General features: G+C 52.0%; 1 protein-coding gene across 1 annotated transcript in view; it reads right to left on the bottom strand.

Annotated features, from left to right (window-relative positions):
* The window catches only part of TMEM63C (transmembrane protein 63C), a 64,635-nt gene extending 49,886 nt beyond the window's left edge, over positions 1-14,749 (bottom strand). The window contains exons 1-2 of the mRNA XM_036314049.1: positions 14,514-14,749; positions 266-407 (exon numbers count right to left, since the gene is read on the bottom strand). The gene's annotated coding sequence lies outside the window, so the exon portion shown is untranslated. The remainder of the gene's footprint in view (positions 1-265; positions 408-14,513) is intronic.
* Between the last annotated feature and the right edge of the window lie 716 nt (positions 14,750-15,465).

Genomic DNA, 15,465 nt, shown 5'->3' with positions numbered 1-15,465 from the left:
GTCCTAACCAGAGCCAGAGAGCCCTTGCCCCCCCCAGCCCCCACCCACCAGGCCTTGGGAGCCAGGGTCCTCTGGAAGAGTGTTCTTTGGAGATGAGATGGGCCCATCCTGCACCCCCTCCCCATCAGGTTGTGGGTTTGGGGGCGTAGGGATGGCCTTTGCCCAGCACTGAGAGGAGAGCCTCAGGCCACATTTCCCAGGCTGAGGAAGGAGCTGGCACGAGGGGCTTAGCCCTGCTGAGTGGGAGAATGGCAAGAGCACCTACCTGGGCAGCAGGTGAGGTTTGGGGCTCAGGCAGATGGGTTGTCACCAGTCGTCCCTCCTCTCGATCTGTCGTCAGGGGCTTCCGAGGGGCCCAGCCACCGCCCAGCTGGACTCCTAACCACGAAGGTGGCTGGCGCAAGGCTCTGTGGCACAGGGACAATGAAGCACCGTCAGTGCCGGCGGGCATGGATCCCAGGCCTCCCCTGGCCTCCGTGGGCTCCTCCCCTGCCCAAGCAGGCCAGGCCCCTCCCAGGTCCAATATGCTGGTCAGCATCTTTCCCCAAGGCCTGCTTCAGGGGAGCCCTGACAGGGTGAGGGGCACCCCAGATGCAGCTACGACTCTCAGTCTGCCCCACCCCCACATCCAGCTGCCTCCCACCCTGGGGTGAGTGAGCAAGGGCCATCCTTCATCTCAGCTGAAGGGGGGGGGGCCAGAGGGGGACATGGATGGAGCACTGCCTTGGGGGTCCAAGCACTTCCACTGGAGCACCCTACTTTCCTCGCTGGGGTGGAGGGCTTCAGCCTAGATACACAGACACTACCAGCAGGACTGCCCGGGGGAGGTCAGAGGGGCCCAGAGCCATCGGGTGACTTCAAGTGGGACTTCAGAATCATTTGGTGGGGACATTGCTAACGCAGGTTTAAAGGCCCTGCCCTAGCCCACTGAGTCAGGCTCTTTAGGAAGGCGCCCGGGACTCTGCACTGTAATAGGTTCCCCACGTCGATGCACATGGAGTAAGACTCGCTGGACTATGTGCTGAGAAAAGTCCAAGGACGGAGCTTTGGTCACATGCATAAAGGGGCAATCAGTCCCTCTCCTGAGAGCAGCATCAGAGCAGCCCAGTCTCTGCCGATAGACTGGCCAGGGGGCCTGGGCCGCCTGCTGAAACCTCTCTAGGCCTCCCTTTCCTCATGACAGAATGAAGGTTGGAAACAGTCTCCTGGGCCCTTCCAGATGTAAAATTTTAGTGTCAAAACTGGTGAACCACCCTAGCTGGTTTGGCTCAGTGGATAGAGCATCAGCCTGTGGACCAAAGGGTCCCAGGTTCGATTCCAGTCAAGGGCACATTCCCGGGGTTGCCAGCTTGATCCCCAGTGGGGGGCATGCAGGAGGCAGCCAATCAATGATTCCCTTTCATCATTGATGTTTTTCTCTCTCTCTCCCCTCTTCCTTCCTCTCCGAAGTAAATAAAAATATATTTTTTTAACAAACATCAAAACAAACAAAAAAACCTGGTGAACCCACTGAGGAAAGAATTTGAAAAGAAAGTTCAGAGTGAAGCATCTTAAATAGTATTCTTCCTTATAATTGGTTCCTTTATAAATACTCTTTTTAAATTCAGAAAATAATGTGCTTATGGGGGGGAAAAAAGAAAACCACTAAAAATAATACCCAGACCTCTGTTCCACCCCAAATATAAACACGGTCAAGTTCCTTAAGTTTTCTCCCAAAAGTTTTTCCATAAATATTGACAAATACATATATATGCCTGTGTTTTATTTTAAACCCAACCAGGGACACATTCCTGGTACTCTGTGTTAGTTAACATACATCACACATCTAGCCATAGCAACATAGATCATTCATGTAGCAGCTCATAGAGTTCCCGTGAAGGAGGCTATAATTTACACGAATCTATCCTGTCAATGGACGTTTCAGTCGCTTCTACATTTTTGCTGCACAATCAAAGCTGCAATGACCGCCTATGATTACAGATCTTTGTGCATATGTGTGAGGTTAGCTGTAGAATAAATCCCGGGGTTAGGAGTTAAAATTTAGGTTTATCTAAGATTCTGATAGATATTGTCAAATCGCCTTCAAAGAGGATGAACCAGTTTGCACTGCCCAGCGGTGCATGGGAGTGCCTCTGCCCTCCACCCTCGACAGCACAGTGCATTATCCAATTTCCAATATTGCCAATATGAGAGATGAAAAGTGATATCATGTTTCAATGTGTAATTCTTTTTATAAAAAGGGTTTTTATTGATTTCAGAGAGGAAGGGAGAGGGAGAGAGCAATAGAAACATCAATGATGAGAGAGAATCACTGATCAGCTGCCTCCTGCAAACCCCACACTGAGGACTGAACCCACAACTGGGGCATGTGCCCTGAGCAGGAATTGAACCATGATTTCCTGGTTCATAGGTCGATGCTCAACCACTGAGCCATGCTGGCCGTGCTCAATGTTTAATTCTTAATCATTAGAAAGGGCAGACATTCTTTTTGTGTTTATTGAACGATTGGCCTTTGCATTTATTTTTCTGTGAACTGTCTGTATCTTTCCTAATTTATCTCACTGATTGTTAAGAGGTTTTTCCGAGTGAAGGCAACTAACTTTATGTCATGTGTATTGCAAATTGTTATTTGTCTCATTTTAAACATTACTTATGGCATCTTTTGCTTACATGAATTTCAGATTTTTCTGTAGTCAAAAGTATTTCCTACTAGAGGATCCTAAAAATATTTGCTTGTGTTTTTCATGAGTATTGTTAGGGTTTTCTTTCTTTCTTTTTAATCTTTCCTTCCTTTTAATCTTTTCCTTCTAGAATTTACCAGTGCTTCGGTGTAAGGAGTGTGATAGGGCCTAGTTTTATTTTTTCCCCAAGAGGCTGGATAGTTGTTTCAAAATCATGTTTGAATCATCCATTTCCTTCCCCCACCATCACCCTCCCTCTAGATTAAAAATCTCAATTTATCTGTGCAGTAGGATGGGTACAGAGAGCATGACCTCTGAGTCAAGTGCTGGTTCAAATTCCAATTTCATGAGATCTAGAAGTTTCCTAACCTTCCTGTGTGTCAGTTTCCTCATCTAAAAGTGGGAACCACAATAGCACCCTCTGCAGAGGGTTACTGTGAGGAGTAAATGAGTTATTTCAGATAAAGGGTGGAGAGAGATGCAACTATGTGCTGTCTACAGGAGACTCGCCTCAGCTGTAAAGTCACACATAGGCTGCAAGAGAAAGGATGGAAGAAGACATTCCATGCAAATGGTAACAAAAAGAGAGCAGGGATGGCCATACTTATACTACAAAATAGATTTTAAGTCAAATACTGCCATGAAAGACAAAGAAGGGTACTATCCTATATAATAGAGAGGTAATACGCAAATTGACCCTCACCCTGTCACGCCATCACAAAATGGCTGCACCCACAGCGGAGGCGGGGTTGCTGTAACGAGCGATCAGCAGGGACCTGAGGCTGCGTGGCGCTGGGCCGGGGCAGGGGACCTCAGGCCACGCCAGCCAGCCAGGTCTGGGTCTCACCTCGAAATCGCATGAGACCTAGATCTGGCCAGCCCCACCTACATTGGGCAAGATCCAGACCCAGCCGGCCCCACCCCCGTCAAGCCCTGCCAGCAGGGGGTGCATAGTGAACAACTGGTTGCTATGACGCACACTGACCACCAGGGGGTAGACACTCAATGCAGGAGCTGCCCCCTGGTGGTCAGTGCACTCCCACAGCCAACCTCCCCCGGCCAGCCAACCTTCCGCGGTCCCTCCCCCTGGCCAGCAGGCCCCAGGATGGGACAGGGAACTAGGGGTATGTGGCAGTGGATGCAGCCCCTTTCCCGGGGGGGGGGGGGGGGAAGGGTCAGCTCCCTCCTGGGGCTGGCAGCCAACCTCCTGCAGTCCCTCTGTGCCCCCCGCCCTGCCCCGTCCTTCCCCTGGCTGGCAGGCCACGATTGGCCCGGCCCCAATTGGCCTGGCCCCAATTGGCCCTGATCACTGGTCAGGCCTAGGGACCTCACCCGTGCACAAATTTTGTGCACCAGGCCTCTAGTATAATTATAAAAGATCAATTCTCCAGGAATATATAGCAATTATGAATATATATGCACCTAACGGGAGAGTACCCAGGTATATGAAGCAAACATTGACAGAGGTGAAGGGAGAAATAGTGGTGCAAAAATAGATTTCAATAAACCACCTTGAATAATGGGTAGAACAACCAGACTGAATATCAATAAGGAAACAGAGGACTTAAATATCTTCGACATTATAGACCAACTGGACCCAACGTGTTAGGCTATAGGTGAGGGGTGCAGAACAGTGCCTGGCACATGGGAATCACTGTAAGTTGGCAATTACTTTGATCACCACTGCATAGCAAATGTGCTTTGTCTTTATCTAAATACACTTTTCTGTTCCATTGATCTGTGAGCCAGTTCCGCCACGGGACCAATATCTATAGGGTGGGGCAAAAGTAGACTTACAGTTGCTCCTATGGAAAACAATATAATAATTAACAAATAATAATACAAGAATAAACTGTTTCATGTACTCACAACTGTAAACCTACTTTTGCTCCACACTGTATTTTTAAAAATATATATTTTATTGATTTTTTTTACAGAGAGGAAGGGAGAGGGATAGAGAGTTAGAAACATCGATGAGAGAGAAACATCGATCAGCTGCCTCCTGCACACCCCCTACTGGGGATGTGCCCGCAACCCAGGTACACGCCCTTGACCGGAATCAAACCTGGGAACCTTCAGTCCCCAGGCCGACGCTCTATCCACTGAGCCAAACTGGTCAGGGCCACACTGTATTTTTAACAAATTGTTTTTTGGTTAATCCTCACCCAAGTATATTTTTTCCATTGATTTTTAGAGAGAGTGAAAGGGAAGGGGAGAGAGAGAGATTGATTGGTTTCCTCCCACACGCAGGCTGGGGTTTGAACCTGCAACCCAGATACATGCCCTTGACCAGGGATTGAACCTGAGACCCTTCGGTCTGGTCCACAGGCCGATGCTCTCATCAACTGAGCCACACCAGCCAGGGCTGCCCCACACTGTATTAGGTCTCAGGGCTGCGGAACAAGGAGTAAACAGCATTAATAAGAGCTGTTCTTGACAGTGCTGGTTAGACTTTCCGTATGTTTAGCACTTTTACAGATATTGCAAATGTTTCCTCCCATTATATTTTAAGAGGCTAACACGTATGCATAGAAAAGCTATACAATTTTTGTTTTAATATTTATTAGTGGTCATCTTAGTATATTTTTATTATTTCTAAAACACTGTTTTCAATGGACTGTCTTGTTCTTTTTTATTCCTGGAGATCAATCTTGTCTGCAATCTTAATTGATAAATTGGCCTCCTTTTATAACTTCTATTTTCAAAATTTGTATTTACTTGCATTTCTAGAGAAGTGTTAAAGAATAAAGGGAACGGTGGTAATTTTTTCCTTGTATGTATGTATATCTGTATACCACACATATACACATACGTGCATAAAACCATGTTCGACAATACCCATCTATTTCTGCTAACTATTATAGACATATGTTCAAGTTTATCAAATGCCTTTTAGGCATTTTTAACACTTATGGAGCTGTTTATATGATTTTTTCATCTCTTTTTAACTATTACTTTGTTCAATTATATGAATAATTCTCCTAATACTGAATCTGTATTTCTGGAATATAGCCTCACTTGCTTGTGGTGTATTCATTTTTTAACATAATGCTGTGTGATTCTATTTGTTCTTATTAATTCATAAAATGTGCACCAATATTCATAAGTAAGATTTTTAAGAGTAATTTTTGTGTGTGTTTTGTGTGATCTTTGTCAGTGTTGTGCTGGCTTTATAAAATAATTTGGAATCTTTCCTTACCTGTGATCTGGTACTGTTGGTACAGTTTAAATGACATTGGAATTATCTGTTCCTTGAAGGTTTGATAGAAATTAAAACAGCCAAACCTGAATTTTTTTGGAGAGGAATTTGATGAACACTCAATTTCTTCCATGATTATTGGCCTGTTGGGGTTTTCTAATTAGTTCTTCTGGAGCCAAACTAATGATTTATATTTTCTCAGAAAACTATCAGTTTCAGTTGGTTTTCAACTGAATTTACATGTGGTCGAGCATGGTATCCTCTACGGATTCTATTTTTCCTGTATCAGTGGCTGCTTCCCATTTTTTAATGATCAGTTTCATATATTTGGCTATTAGATTATCTAGACTTAAAAAATCATCACATGACAGGTCATCCCCACGCCCCTACGAGCTGCCGGAGCCTATGCACTATGTTCACAGCCCAGAAGTTGAGGAGCTGGAACCAGGGATGAGGGTGAGGAAGGTGGCGAGGGAGGGGCAGCCTGACAAACACAAGTCATTCATCCAACACGGAAAAGGGCAGGAGCCTGCTCCTGAGTCCCTGGCCTTGAACCCCTGCATCTCCTTTCCAGCTCCCCGCACCCAGTTCAACGTCAGCTCTCACCCTGCCTTCAACACCCAGCTGGCACCTCCTTCCCAACCTCCCCTGACTTCCCAGGGAAAAGTTGGCACCTTTCCTCTGATGTCCCAGGCTACTTTTTTGTTTAATTTTGAAATAATTTCAACATAAAACAGGTAAAAGTATAAAGCCAACAGAACTGACCAATGGTAACATTCTGTCATTTGTGCTTCAGATCTTTTTTGTTAAAAGTGTTGCTGACAAATGAGAAGGCCTTCCTTTCTCCCTGTCCCAGCTCCCTTCCCTCTCTGAAGATAACTAGAAGCATAAACTCAGTAGGAATGCAACACGGTAACATGTCTGCATCCATAAATCACAGATAGTATTGTTTTGTGATTGTTATTAACATTGAATTTTCGCTAATGGCATTATTCTGCATTTCCCTTTTTTTTTGCAATATTGTTTTTGAGATTTATTCATGTTAATACAGAAATGTGTATGTATATACCAGCTTTATTAAGGTACTAGAGGCCCGGTGCATGGATTCGTGCACCAGTGGGATCCCTTGGCCTGGCCTGCAGGGATGAGGCTGAAACTGGCTCTCTGACATCCCCAACGGGGCCCAGATTGTGAGAGAGCAGTTCTTGGGTGACTCACACCAGAATCGGGTTCACTCCTCTCTGGTTCTGGGTGTGTCACCCAAGAACGACAGCTGCCACATCACCACAGCTCAGCAACTCCTGCATTAAGCGTCTGCCCCCTGATGGTCATTGCACATCATAGCTACTGGTCAGATGGTCGGGCGGTCTGACAGTTGCTTAGGCTTTTATATATATAAACTAGAGGCTCAGTGCACAAAAATTTGTGCACGGGGGGGGGGGGGGTCCCTCAGCCCGGACTGTGCCTTCTTGCAGTCTGGGACCCCTTGGGGGATGACCACCTGCTGGCTTAGGCCCAATCCCTAGGGATTGGGCCTAAGCTGGCAGCCAGACATCCCTCTGGCAGCCCGGGAGCCCTCGGGGGATGCCCACTTGCCAGCGGGAATCAGGCCTAAGCTGCAGTCGGACATCCTTAGCACTGCTGAGGAGGCAGGAGAGGCTCTCACCACCTCACATTCCTTCTCCCTCCTTTTTAATCCTTTGCACACCCCAGGGAAAAGCAGAGTAGATGTGAGTAGCCCACTTGATAGATGTGAAAGCTGAGGCTCAGAGAGGTAGTAATAGCCACATAGCCACAACCACACAGATGCACAGAAGTGGCAGAACCCAACTGTCCCCCTCACCCCTCACCCCCACGCCACCCCCCGCCACAGCTCCTGCATTGAGCGTCTGCCCCCTGGTGGTCAGTGTGTGTCATAGTGACCAGTCATTCCCAGTCTTTCTGCTGTTAGGGTCAGTTTGCCTATTACCCTTTTATTATATAGGATAGAGGCCTGGTGCATGGGTGGGGCCGGCTGGTTTGCCCTGAAGGGTGTCCCGGATCAGGGTGGGGGTCCTGCTGGGGTGCCTGGCCAGCTTGGGTGAGGGGCTGAGGGCCGCTTTCAGGCTGGCCACACCCCCTTCAGGGTGGGGGGGGGGGTCCTGCTGGGGTGCCTGGCCAGCCTGAGTGAGTGGCTGATGGCTGTTTGCAGGCTGGCCAAGCCCCCCAGTGGGGACCCTCACCCTATGAGGGTGTGGCCAGCCTGGGTGAGGGGCTGATGGCTGTTTGCAGGCTGGCCATGGCCCCAGCCACCCAAGCTCCCAGTAGAGGTTGGCTGGGAGCAGGTATCTGGGGTATATTTATCTTCTATAATTGAAACTTTGTTGCCTTCAGTGGAGGCCAGAGCCAGCGGGAAGCTTGGCTTCCTCCATTGCTGGGGCAACCAAGCCTTCTGCTTGCTCCTGCTTCGTGGCTGCTGGCCGCCATCTTAGTTGGGTTAATTTGCATATAGTCACTCTGATTGGCTGGTGGGCATGGCTTGGGGGTGTAGCGAAGGTATGGTCAATTTGCATTTTCTCTTTTATTAGATTAGATAATTACAAAACACAAAATTCCCCAATCATATATATATATACTGACTTCTGCGCATGGGCCACGAAGTTTCAATCACAGTGTACATGTGCGCCCGCACGGGGTATTTTGTGGAAGAGCCACACTCAAGGGGCCAAAGAGCCGCATGTGGCTCACAAGCTGCAGTTTGCCGACCACTGGTCTAGTAGAAGAGACAGGTTAAAATGGGAAAAGTACATTCAAGGCTATGAGACCTCCTCTGGTTGCCATCCAAGAAAGGCTTCATGGAGGAGGTGGCATTCAAATTGGGATTGAAGGGCAATGAGACTGAACAGATGAGGATGGGGATGAGGACAAGGACTGGGCTGGGGGAGGAGGTGGATGAGACAGTTTGGACATGTTTGATTTGCCAGAGTAGTGGTTCTTAGTCAAGCAGGAAGTGGGCAGGGTAGAAAAGCAAGGTGTGTCTATTTTGTAAAAACTTCAAGTTGATCTGATCCATCCTGCCCACCCAGGAGAGCCCCTGAGCCAGAGCAGAGGGTGAGGGAAGGGCCAGGAAGCAGGAGGGCAGGCTAGAAAAGATAGTTTGTGCTTAATCCCAGATGAGTCTTCCACAGCAGGCTCTGGGGAGCCAGTGAGAATTGACCGGGTCAGAGCTGGGCTCAAAGATGATTCATCCAATAAGCAGGCAGACAGTCAAAATAGCCAGCCCTGGAATAAGGCCTAGACCCAGAGCCTGCTCTTCAGGCTCTGCCAGGAACAGATCTGAGCTGCCTGGGCTGGGTGTCCCCCCTGGACCCACAGGAGAGCTCTGGGACCTGGGTCCTCCTGCTCCTCCACTTTGCAGCTCTATGAGCCCAGGGCCAGGGGCTTGCACATTGCTTCCTGCCCCTCCATCCCCACAGCTCACAGCTCCATGCAGGTGCCCGAGCCAGGGCTCCAAGGAGCCCCTCCATGAAGCATGGAGCCAGGGCCTGGCTGTACTGCGTCTCCTCCCCCTGCCTCGGCTCAGGCTGGGCCCCCTAAACACACCTTCAATGTGTCCCAGGGCGTTGGGTGGGGGTAAGTGAATCAATCTTTCCATTGCCTGCTGTCCTTCAGCAGAACCCAGCTCTGGGCACCCTGCCCAGAGTGGAGGGGAAGGGGAGAAATGCACGACCTTCACTTCCAAGTCCTTTTGCCTTAAGCAACTTCAGCAAAACCACCAGCAGAGCAATAGCAGGTGAGCTGGGGGTGCCTGCTAGGCTCAGGGGGAGGAACACTCCACTGGGGTCAGACTGCTGTGGCGGGGGGTGAGGTGGGGGTGAGGGGTGAGGGGGACAGTTGGGTTCTGCCACTTCTGTGCATCTGTGTGGTTGTGGCTATGTGGCTATTACTACCTCTCTGAGCCTCAGCTTTCGCATCTATCAAGTGGGCTACTCACATCCACTCTGCCTTCCCCTGGGGTGTGCAAAGGATTAAAAAGGAGGGAGAAGGAATGTGAGGTGGCTGAGTGGCACCAGGACTCAGGCCAGTGACACTGTGCAGGCTATTGTTCTTCTGGTGCCCAGGAGGGTCTCCCCAAAGCCTGGCCTAATTCCCAGGCCTGAGCACCCAAAGTCCCAGCCCAGGGATTCCTCATTCCCAACACTTGTGTGCTGTACCCCCATGCTTGTCAATTCCCCCAACACCCTCTGGTTCTGAGAAGATGTCCCCCTCTGCCAGGTCTCCGGGCATCTGAAGTTCTTTTGAAGGGAACGGCTCAAAGAGTGCCTGGAGCAATCAACATTGTTGGTCAGCACTACCAGCCCAGAGACCCCTGGGCAGCCCGCCACTGAGCAGGGAAAGGGGTGAGCAAATAGAAAGAAGGGGGCTCTCAGTCACTAGGCACATGCTGGGCAGCTTTCTGCTTCCTCCCATTCACCCTCGATGGCCCTGTGCTGGGATTACTTCCCCATGTTGTGAAGAAAAGATTCACAGGAGAAAAGTGAGCAGGCGTGAAGCAGGCGGGAACGCAGCTCCTCAGTGCCTCCCAGGACTTGCCTTGTCCTCCATGCTCCCATGACCCCTCCAAAGCACAGCTGGTCTCCCACGGAGCCCAGGGTGAGTGTCCAGTACCTTCTGTGGCATTTCCAGCCTATTATCAGTCACTACCACTCAAGACACCCCAGGTGATGAGGCTTCCACATCAAAAACTCAACACAGCCATATCCCAGGCCACCTGGCCATATGTCTCTCTCCAAAGACCTCAGGATGCCTTGCTCTTTGCCAAGACCCTGTGGCCTGAGGCCAGTGTCTCTCTGATTGGACGCAATTGTGAAAAGACTCAGCCAGTTTTGGGGGGAGACTCCTGTCCCCAGGGCCACTTTCTTTAGTGAGACCACTCAGTGACGGGGAGGAAAGGCTTGGCTTTCCGCTGGAAGCTGCCTGCCTCTGAGGATGACAGAGGCCCTGACTTGGCATGAACAAGGGTCTGCAGACCCAGGGTGGTGTTGTATCTCCACCGCCCCCAGCCCAGCTCCTCTGAGGTCATCGTGAGGTTGCTGGTGCAAAACTGCAGAGTCGAGGGGTGGGAAAAGCAGAAGGCGAGAGTCTAGGACACCTGGATCCTGGTTTTCTAAGTAGGTTCAGGCTTCGTTTCCTTTTGGAACATTACCAATCACCAGGAGGAGGCGGGAGGTAACAAGAAGGCACCCCCTCTTCTCTCACCCAGGCTCTATATGTTTCAGTGCCAGCCCCAAGGGTGCTGGGAAGTAACATGGCAGCTCAGGTGCCAACCCTCCCCTGGAAACATAAGACGCAGAGTTCTGGCCACAGCTGCTCTTCTTCTAAAGAGCCACCCTCGGTTGGGCCAGAGCCATCCAGACAGATCTAGAACAAGAACACATCATACCTCTAGAGCTGCCCCCCACCCTCCCACACCCCCCGTTCTCATCTCAGCTCCCTCTGTGATCCTATTTTGCATGAGTTGCAACAGCCAAGTCATGGGCAAGAACAGGAATCTGATCGACACCACTCACGCAGGTAGATGTGTAAGCTGCGAAAACCATGCTCTCCCAGGACAGGGAAGAGGCGTGAGTGCCGGGCCCACCTCGGGCAAACAATGCACTAAAAGCTGCTGATCTCACTGGAAGCTGAGCACTTCCCCTAAGCACTTCTGTTCCCACTCACGGCCCTGAATGCCCTGTGCCTGTCATCCTGGACCATCTGTGCAAAGAGCTCCCAGAACTTTATGCCCATTATCTCTATGGCTCTCCCACCAGCTGCTCTTCAGGAAGAGAGTCCATGGGATCCGAGAATCAATGGGGAGGATATCAGCCTGTAGCAGTGCTGGCGAACCTTTTGAGCTCAGCGTGTCAGCATTTTGAAAAACCCTAACTTAACTCTGGTGCCATGTCACATATAGACATTTTTTGATATTTGCAACCATAGTAAAACAAAGATTTATATTTTTGATATTTATTTTATATATTTAAATGCCATTTAACAAAGAAAAATCAACCAAAAAAATGAGTTCGCATGTCACCTCTGACATGCGTGTCATAGGTTTGCCATCACTGGCCTATAGGAAGGTCTGCTGTGCTGCCAGTCACCAGCATTTTATGGAAATCCTATTAAATATCACAGGCAGTGAGGAGGAGGGGGAGGGGGAGGTCCTCGGGGCCAAGACACAACTTGAAGTGGGTTGGGGGGGAGAGCCTGCCTTCCAAGCCTAGAAGGGTGCTCTGGACTGGCCCTGGGGGTACAGGGAACAGCCACTGTTCCCCCGCGGAGGCCGGGAACAGATGGCTTCAAATGAGCCCAAAGTCTCCAGGAATAACACTTTCCATCTCTAATAAACACTTGACAGGTTTCCAAAGCCCGCCCATCCATCTGGGGGTGGTGTTTGCATGCCCAGCTGTCAGGTAGGGAAACTGAGGGCAGAGTGCCAGCCTATAGGGGCTCTGGTCCAGAACGAGGTGCTATGTTCTGCAAGAGGCTCTCTTCCCACGGCCCAGAGGCCTCTCCGAGGCCTGCCTCTGCCTCTGCTTGCTGGGAGGGACACGCCACCACTTTCCCGGACTGTGAGGCAGTGGCCTTCCTCCTGGAGAAGAGCCGGCAGGGACCCTACTGGCAGCCCAGCAGAGGAGCCCGACACATGGTAGATCCTCTCTCCTCTCTGGCAGCCCGGTCTCATCTGGTTTCCTGGGAACCCCAACCTCTACCACAGGTCACCCCAGTGATTACTGGGGATCCTCATGCAGCCAGGGCATGCCTGGTGCCCAGGAGCCAGCTTCTGAGCTCTGTGCTCAGAGGGTGTGTCTGAAACACACACAAGGTAACTCCCTTCGACTCAGAATAAATAACAGGCTGTCATAGAGGTCGCTCTGCCGTGGGCCCCTCCTGCTGTGGTCACCGCTGCGGGCACCCAGGCAGGAGAGATAGCTGCTCTTGGCTCTGAGAACCCCTAGAAATTGTGTGTCCGCTGTGGGTGCACAACGAGAAGATGACCCAGTCACTTTGGCCCCCTGTTCCATTTGCTTCTTTCCCACGTAACTTGAAAACGTATCTTAAAGGAAGAAGAGAAAAGGCTGGGGCTGTCATTGTTACTGACACCCCCTCCACCTACCAGGAGGCGCTCAGAGCCTCCTCTTACCAGGGCTGGGGACTGTGGGGGGAGAGAGGAGAGAGGAGGAGGCCTTGTCCAGTCTGCCCTGAGGTGGGCAGGGCGTCAGGAGGCCTGTATGTAGGTAAGAGACCTGGAGAAACTTGTCTCATTTTCCCCATCCACCCAATGATGCTGGCTGGCTCCAGCTCGAAAATATCACTCTCTCCCCACCTCAATTTTCCTCCAAAGAAAGGCACCTGCCCCGTGGAGTAGGAGGATGAGGTGATGCGGGAAAAGTTCCCCTCCAGGGCAAAATCTCAAGCCCATTTCTCCTGGGGACAGGAGTTGGGAGAGAGCAGGGATGAGGGGATACACCACGAGGGTGATGCTGAGAGAAGGCAGACTGGCCAATGTGGTCCTCCTGCCTCTTCGCCTGCAGGCGTGGGCTGTCCCCCATCCTTCCCCCAGTGGCCTGGGAACTGCCACTTGGCTTCCATCAAGGCTGGAATAGGAGCCTGACGCCTGGAACTGGGCATCCTCTCCCCGAGGCCCATATACCCTCTGCTCAGATGAGCATTTTTCATGAACAATTTTTCCTGTCCCAGACAATTCAGATCCCCACAGTGTTCCCATGACACCCTGGAGCCCCAGGCGGAAGTTGTAACTCCCTCTGTCCTCAGGGATGAGGAAAGGGGCGCTGGGTGGGGGAGTCCACTCCAGATTGGACTGGAGGTCTAGATAGCAAGACTGGCCCCTGTCCCCCCCGAGAGCATCGGTCACGGCACTGCCTGGGAGGCCAGCTCGGTAGGTCCTGCTAAGTGGTCTCCCCGAAATCACAGCCCCCCTGGAGCTCAGGTTGCCCAGGTCGATCATCCAAATGCAAACTTTCTCTCTCTCGGCCAAGGCGAGGATGAAGGCAGGAAGCTTTCTTTGAAAGCATGGGAGAAAAGGCAGCATCCTTTGCCCCTGGGGGCCCGGGAGCCCAGCCCACCCGGCATAGAATGCGACCCCATCCGGCAGCAGCTCAATGGTGATGCTGTGGTACCTCCTCACGGTGGAGAAGATCGCAGAGGCAGCGCGCACCCCTCCCAGCTCAGCACCCCTCCCAGCTCAGCCCGAGAGTGGGCGGCACAGCCCCGGGGAATCCCTGGGTGGGGGTGGTCTAGGGAGGCAACTCCCAGCTGGCTGTCAGCAGGCGGCCGGGGACCCCCAGGCAAGCCTCCCGCCCACCCTCCTCCCCCACCACCCAGTGAAGACGGTCGACCCAGACACGGCCCTCCGCCCTCCCCAGTCGGCGGCTCATTCCATCCACCCTCCCCTGGGTCCAGCGGGGCCACAGCCAGCGAGGCAAAGGAGTGTGGCGCAGTCGCCCCCACCCCCACCCCTCCCACTCAGAGGACCCTGACAGCACAGAGAGCGCAGCCTCCCCCCCCCCCGCCCCCCACCTCGTTTAAGACCCGGATTCTGCGCTCCTCCTCCCACCCCGATGCGGGGCTCAAACCACCCGCGTGCTCACCACTTCTGCGCCTTCCGTGCCACGGCCCAGCCCCAGGCAAGGTGTTCAGGCCTCGGAGATGCTCGCTCCGGATCTGGGAGGAGACTGCAAGCGGGTCGTCCTCCTCACCGGGTGGGTGAAGCCAGCCCCGCTGCCAAGGGACAGTCGGCAAATTCCCCCCGGCAGCACCACGGGAGCGGCACCCCGGCTCCTCCCGGCTTGAGCCGACCTTGGCCCCGCCCCAGGCTGCTCTGACCAGCCGCTGGGGAAACCCGGGCGGGACCATCTCGGAGAGGCCCAGGCTCCGCCTCAGACACCTAGACCAGGAACCGTCTGCAAATTACCACCGCAAACGCACCAGGCTACGGGTCCCTGACTGCCTGCTGTCTTGCTCCTCTCTGCCTACCCTCCAGCACTCACCCCACCCAAGCTGTCCACGGAGGCATGTTCCTTACCAACCTCCCCAACCCTGCCAGCCAAAGCATAAACACAGAACACCCCCAAACGCACAACCCCACAAAGGTAGCAGCGCTCGGCCCCACCCAGGCACCAGCTCCTGGCACCGGCCCAGTGGCTGTTTCCGCCTCCTTCTTCCCCAGCGAAGGAAAGATCCACAGACTGGCCATCGCCCCGCTCGCTCGCTCGGGAAGTCCAAGGGAGTGGGCTGGGTCGTGTCCAGTTTGCTGTGGGGCACAGTCTGCAGGTCTCCAGTTTCATCGAAATCCTGGCCACTCTACTAGAGGGGACTAGTTTGGAGGCAGGAGCCAGTGTCTGAACCCCCAAAGGTCGGTGTGAAAGGTAAGGGGCAGTAGTCAACAGCCACCCTCGCTCTCTCCCAGGGAGGGACCTAGGTGCGTTTATCTAATAGACATTATCCAGGACTTGCTGTACAAAAGCTAGTGGGAGAGGAGGGCTGCTAAACAGGATGTGAACGTGGCTCTCAATAGTGTTATAATGGGAAGAAATTGTTAGA

The sequence above is a fragment of the Myotis myotis genome, unplaced genomic scaffold (genome assembly GCF_014108235.1).
Source record: "Myotis myotis isolate mMyoMyo1 unplaced genomic scaffold, mMyoMyo1.p scaffold_m19_p_1, whole genome shotgun sequence".
Lineage (NCBI taxonomy): Eukaryota > Metazoa > Chordata > Mammalia > Chiroptera > Vespertilionidae > Myotis > Myotis myotis.
The sequence above is the reverse complement of the archived record's forward strand: the minus strand, read 5'-3'. Positions and strand labels throughout refer to the sequence as shown.